Source organism: Leuciscus leuciscus (genome assembly GCF_965113295.1).
Source record: "Leuciscus leuciscus genome assembly, chromosome: 21".
NCBI classification, from domain to species: domain Eukaryota; kingdom Metazoa; phylum Chordata; class Actinopteri; order Cypriniformes; family Leuciscidae; genus Leuciscus; species Leuciscus leuciscus.
In genome coordinates, this window is record NC_138745.1 from 37,015,244 (window position 1) to 37,022,644 (window position 7,401).

Genomic DNA, 7,401 nt, shown 5'->3' on the forward strand with positions numbered 1-7,401 from the left:
GGTGTGTGTTCAGGATAACACACTTCTGCCGGGTCGCGGTGTGTGTTCAAGATAACACACTTCTGCCGAATCGCGGTGTGTGTTCAAGATAACACACTTCTGCCGAGTCGCGGTGTGTGTTCAGGATAACACACTTCTGCCGAGTCGCGGTGTGTGTTCAAGATAACACACTTCTGCCGAGTCGCGGTGTGTGTTCAAGATAACACACTTCTGCCGGGTCGCGGTGTGTGTTCAAGATAACACACTTCTGCCGGGTCGCGGTGTGTGTTCAAGATAACACACTTCTGCCGGGTCGCGGTGTGTGTTCAGGATAACACACTTCTGCCGGGTCGCGGTGTGTGTTCAAGATAACACACTTCTGCCGGGTCGCGGTGTGTGTTCAGGATAACACGCTTCTGCCGGGTCGCGGTGTGTGTTCAGGATAACACACTTCTGCCGAGTCGCGGTGTGTGTTCAGGATAACACACTTCTGCCGAGTCGCGGTGTGTGTTCAGGATAACACACTTCTGCCGAGTCGCGGTGTGTGTTCAGGATAACACACTTCTGCCGAGTCGCGGTGTGTGTTCAGGATAACACACTTCTGCCGAGTCGCGGTGTGTGTTCAGGATAACACACTTCTGCCGGGTCGCGGTGTGTGTTCAGGATAACACACTTCTGCCGGGTCGCGGTGTGTGTTCAGGATAACACACTTCTGCCGAGTCGCGGTGTGTGTTCAGGATTACACACTTCTGCCGGGTCGCGGTGTGTGTTCAGGATAACACACTTCTGCCGGGTCGCGGTGTGTGTTCAGGATAACACACTTCTGCACAAAACCATCAATTTTCTCAATCGAAAGAGTTTTGACACATGAAACAGCCGGACCTGCAGCTGATCCTGGACTCCTGAACGCTGGGAAACACGTGAGGATCTGATGAGAGGAGACACTGAGGGACGAATCAGACGCTTTCTGTCACCATTTCACCATTTTTTCTGCAACCTACTTTTACAATCCCAGAATCCCTAAGTCTCCGTCCACCAGCAGACACACACACACACACACACACACACACACACACACACACACACACACTCACTCACTCACTCTCACACACACACACACACACACACACACACACACACACACACTCATACTCTCTCTCTCACACACACACACACACACACACTCACACACTCACTCACTCACTCACACACTCCTGATTATCTGACAAACATGAGAATGATCAGAGGAAAGAACTGGGAAAAGTCCAGGAAAAATTAGTAGAGAATCTCTGGCCTGAACACTGCGGGCTGAACTCGGACTCACTGCGCGCTGAACTCGGACTCATTGCGCGCTGAACTCGAACACGAGCCATGAGAGCAGAGGAACATGTTTCCAGGCTGTCGAGTTCAGAGATAACGAGCAGAACATAGAAACAATTACCATCAAAACACTCGTTCACATCTCATGAACTGTTGGAGCTTCTTCAGTTTCTATACAAGTATATGGTAATATGTGATGATGTTATTCTGATCATATTTACACTCAAATCTGATTTGATATGGATGTTTAGACATACAGTCACGTGTTTCATGAAATATTCTGGAATATCATCATCATCATCATCATCATCATCATATTAAGAGGTTTGTGCTCCAATCCACTGCCTGAATGCTCATTAGTTCTGATGAGTGTGTGTGTGTGTGTGTGTGTGTGTGTGTGTGTGTGTGAGCGAGCAACATGTTGACAAGAAATTACTTCTCTGATGGAAATATTCATCAGTTATCACTGGAGAACAAGCTAATGAAAGCTTTCACAAAACACAGAATCATTTCCAGTGTGTAGGTGTAGCGCTGATGTGTGTGTGTGTGTGTGTGTGTGTGTGTGTGTGTCCCATCAGCCCAAGCAACGCTGTAAACAATGTAATTCTGCATAATGCTCATAGTTTTTGCTCAAACGTTTCCATAGTAACAGATATTTCAGTCGTATCTTTAATGAAAAGGTAATGTGAGACGTAGAGTATTCCTCACATCATCACTGTAAACACACACACACACACACACACACACACACACACTATGCTAGTACGCACAGTCTCTCTCTCTGTGTTGGTGTGTGTAGTGTCTCCCTCTGCTGGTGTATGTTTGACATCTTCAGAAAAATGACTATTCTAACACTGTGAAGTTTCTCAGCACTAAAGAGACGAAACACTCGTTCTTCACACTGATGAGTCCTGAGCTACAGAAAGTGGCGAAAACATTAACCTGTAAAACCAGTAAGTGTGTGTATAATATATGAACACTAACTGTTAATTAATCTGAGACATTTGCACACTAATATAATTGTAATTTGTCATTCCAGTAATGAAAATCCACTCCGGAATTTTAAACAATTAAATCCTGCCGAAACGGGTTGGAACCGTAGAAGCTGGATGGTGTAACCATACAACAGAGCGATCCTCCCGGAAGAGGCCCAGAGACACCTGAGTGGCGGGAAAAACCTCTGAAACAGGAAACAGAAACTCGATCGGGAAAACCAGCGCCAACCGCAGAAGAGGGAGCTTGGATGCCGACATAAGGGGCTTTCACACCGGGTAGTTCTAGGAACTAGCCACCAGGTCGGTTCCCAGAGAACTAATGGTTCCCCTAGGACGTTTCTCTGGTTGCATTCGCACCGCCAGTAGGAACTCTGAAGTGACGGAAGCCAAGCTTGACATTATGACTTTTATTTTGACGGCGCTGAGAACGCCAGTGCTCGCATTCTCCGTGTTCATTAGTTTACAATCTGTCTAACAGCCCTGTCTAATACGCTATTAGATAGAAATGTTATACATAGAAAGTAGACAGTATATGAAACGGTATTAGCGTTTGCCGTGTGGCGTATATCCAGGGGGGCAATGTTTGAGAAAACACTGAAGCTTCCCCGGGCGCCGCCACTGATTAGCGGACCATCACCTGCTGTTAGCATCCCATTGACTCCCATTCATTTTGGCGTCACTTTGACAGCGAATAGCTTTACATCTGAGGCGTTTAAAGACTCCATTTGTCCATTATTTATTTCTAAAGAAACACGAAAATATATAAAAGGCTCCATTACCTTGTATCTTACGTTATGGCCCAGTAGAAGCAGTTTTTGTAAAAATAGGCTAACGATTGCGTCATAACCATGCAACTCTCTGTCGCACAGTAGAGAGATTACCGTATGGACAGGAGGAGAAGCTCACGGGCAATCGGGGGGACGTGGAGGCAAAATGACAAAGTAATTAATCAGAATACCTAGCAAAAGTTTCTCCTGCTCCTAGCTCAAGGACACCTCCTACTCACACTCTCCGTCTCTGCAAGATTCGGAAGGGAATGATTCAGATTTCTCTTGGCACAGCTACTAGAAGACAGACGGTTTGCTCACGTCACATCTACGCCGTCAAGCTCAGTGTGAGTCTGCGCAGTACGCTCGACCATCAGGAAGTGAGTGCTTCTAATTGACTTCACTTTTCTCCGTTGAATCCAATGGGGTCGCTGTGTCCATTTCTTTTACCGTCTATGCGTAGGCCTATATCAAGTGTCTTGTTCTTGTTTTACTACTTATATTGCACAGGGCGTGCAGTCCTAAATAAGGAGACGTACAGCGAGTACCGAACAAACTTGGGATTTTTATTAGCCAACGTGCAGCCGTCTTCACATGTCACACATGTCACATAGTGCAAGTAACTCTGGCGCCAAACCAATATCCCCCAGCAACCTTGCCGTGGCGCCGTAAATCAGTGTCGCAAATATTCAGTGCTTACGTGAATATTACATCTCCTTTCTTTTGAAAGAATAAAAAAAAACACATTAAGTCAATGCAGTATGCATACTCAAATCACTGAAACATTACCCTAGCATAAACACAGAGGTTGCTGTATTTCACAAAACATCTAAACACCTCTGACACTTAACGTATCACACACTTTGCAACAATACTTCCGAACAAAACGTCCATTATTCTCAGACAGCCCATACCAGATCTTAGATTCCATTTCTCTCATAGGGGCAGCGATCCGCCTACACCCCAGACGAAATACCAATCACAAATCAAGGATTGTTCTCGGTCGCACTGCCCGACCCGATCTGGTATAGTATTGTATGGGCTGGATCTCTCTGTCATTTGAATGCTGTGCTGGTACTTCAGTGTGTACCTGAAGCATTGATGAGGCAGTGCTGTTTTGCTCTTCCTCTATGTTTGCAGAAACGCAGGTATTTTCCACAGGCTCTTCTTTTGTGCTGAGAAGATGACGACGGTTTCTGCGATACACCCGACCATCTGAAGTGCAAACATGATATGATCTTTGTGTATTGGCAGGGTGCACAACGACAGCTGGTTTCCAGAGTCCGTGCTCTTGAATGCAAACACGTTGTCCAGTGTGAAGCTGTGACAGTGGACGAGTCGAGCGATCGTAATACTTTTTCTGATGCTGCTGCTGCTTTACTCTTTTAGAGCGTGCCTTGAGACTGACAATTTCGGGTAGGAGCTGCTTGATGGTGGTTGTCAGTATGGATCGCAGTCTGCGACTCATGAGAAGCTGGGCAGGTGACTTGAAGTTGTCAACAGGTGTATTCCTATACTCTAACAAACTGAGATGGGGACCTTTCCTGTCCATCTTGGCTTTTGTCAAGATCGATTTTGCTATCTGCACAGTCTTCTCAGCCAAACCATTGCTCTGGGGGTAATGGGGGCTCGTGGTGGTGTGCATGAAACCCCATGTCTTTGCAAAGTCTTCAAACTCCTTGCCCCGATATTGTGGACCGTTGTCGGATACAACTTTCTCTGGGATGCCATGTCTTGCAAAATGACTTTGAGTTTGCTGATGACAGTGGCAGCTGTGGTGGTGTTGAGTTTATCCAATTCAAAGAAGCGGCTATAGTAGTCTACTGTAACCATGTATTCTTCGCTGTTCCAGGTAAAGAGGTCTGAAGCTATCACCTGCCATGGTCTGGTTGGAATTTCATGAGGAATCATGGGCTCCTTGGTGTTTGAACAGCGTCGCTCCAGGCAGGTATCGCATCTTTCGACCATGTGTTCTATTTGTTTACACATTCCTGGCCAGAATAACACATCTCGTGCTCTTTGCTTCGACTTCTCTATGCCCATGTGACCGACGTGAATGCGTGTGAGCATATCTTCTCTGAGTGAGGAGGGTATGACTATCTTCTCACCTTTGAGAATGATTCCGTTGGTCAATGACAGTTCATCTCGGAAATTCCAGAAGTCGCTGATGTCTGCAGGGCATTTTCTCCTCTCTCCAGGCCATCCATCCAGAATCACCTGTCTGAGCTGGACAAGCTGGCTGTCCAACTCAGTCTCAGCACGGATCTGTTGCAGCCTTGTGTCACTGACAGGTAAGCTTTTGTATACCATGTGGACCTGCATGTCCATTCCTTCACTGAGATTGTCGTTCTCTGCATCTATGAACTTTCTAGAGAGGGTGTCTGCCACAGGAATCTCCTTTCCTGGCCGGTGTGTGATAGTGATATCATATTTCTGGAGTTGCAGGATCATTCTTTGAAGTCGCGGCGGAGCAGCGGCTAGTGGTTTTTTCATCACTGCTTCAAGCGGCTTGTGATCAGACTCCACTATGACTTTCCGGCCATATACGTACTGATGAAAACGCTTGCAGCCGAATAAAACCGCGTAGAGCTCCTTCTCTATTTGAGCATAGCTAACTTCACATTCGGTCAGTGATCTTGAAGCATAGCTGAGCGGCTTCCCGTCCTGCAGCAGGACTGCACCGAGGCCATATTTCGATGCATCAACTTGAAGGTGCAGTTCTTTCTGTGGGTCATAGTACGCAAGTACGGGTCCAGGTTCCTTAGTAATGAGATCTTTCATTTTTTGGAATGCGGTGTCGTGCTGGGAATCCCATATGAACTCGCTGGACTGTTTGAGCAGCTGACGAAGTGGTGCATTGATGTCTGATAAGCAGGGTGCAAATTTGGACAGGTAATTTACCATTCCCAGGACTGTTTCGAGCTCCGCCTTGCTCTTTGGTGGCTCCATGTGCTTGATCGCTGAGACCTTTTCAGGGTCTGGCCTGACTCCTTCAGCGGATAAGCAGTGACCGAAGTAGCGAACCTCAGAGGCACTCACAATGCTTTTCTCATTGTTGAGCTTCACACCTTTCTCACGGGACCTTTGCAGTACTGCGTGCAAGTTGTCGTCATGTTCCTTTTTGGTTCGTCCGTAAACCAGGATATCATCGACGATTGCAACGACACCATTTAGACCTTCATATGTCTCGTCGATTTTGCGTTGAAATTCATCCTGAGCTGAAATGATGCCAAATGGAAGGCGACGAAATCTGTATCGCCCTAGTACAGTGTTGAATGTCGTCAGCTTGGACGATTCCTCTGTTAGTTTTATTGCCCAGTACCCTGAACGGGCATCTAAAACACTGAAGTATTTCGCACCCGTTAGCTTGGGCGTGATGTCCTCTATCGTTGGCAAGGGGAAGTGTGGACGCTTGATAGCTTTGTTGAGGTCGCGGGGATCCAAGCATATTCTGAGTTTGCCAGTTCGCGGTTTTTCCACGACCACAAGTGCGTTCACCCAGTCTGTAGGCTCTGTTACCTTGACTATGACTCCTTGTTTTTCCATATTTTGCAGCTCTTCTTTCAGTCTGCCACGCAGAGCCAGAGGTATCCTTCTCGGTGGATAAACAACTGGAGTTGCATCAGGTTTTAGATGGATTGTGCACTCCCCTGGGAATAATCCAATGCCATCAAATACATCAGCATATTCCTCCATGATGGACTTGTCCTCTTTAAGTGCGTTCACTGAGAGCACTAGCTTGATTAAGTCCAAGTCCAGGCATGCTTTTAGACCTAACACAGGCGGTGCTTGGGTGTTGACTATGTAAAAATGTATCAGTGTTTCCCTGTCTTTGTATCTGCACGGCAACACACATGTCCCTTTTACTGTGAGCATTTGACCACCATATCCAGTGAGGCTGTGCTTAGTCGGTGTGAGCTTGCACTGACCTTTTAGCATATTAAATGTGTGCAGTGGAATGACATTCACCTGAGCTCCGGTGTCCAACTTGAAACTAACTTCAGTTTTTTCTTCTCCCAGCAGTATGTCTGCAAATGCTTGTTCTGTGTCACATGACTTTTGCAAGACTGCATTCACGAAAAACTCTGCATGTGGGTCTTCTTCATCATGGGAAGCATCTTTGCTCACTGTATGAACATTCCTTTTGTAATCAGAACGACACACTTTGGCGAAGTGGTTGGGTTTCCCGCATTTGCCACATTGTTTACCTTTTGCAGGGCATTTTCCGGATGGACCGTGAGCCTGGTTGCCACAGTAACCGCAATTTCTGCCGCGCTCCGCGACGTCATTGCTGCTCCGATGAAAGGCTTTCATTCCAGCTTTTACTGTTCGCTTCTGTG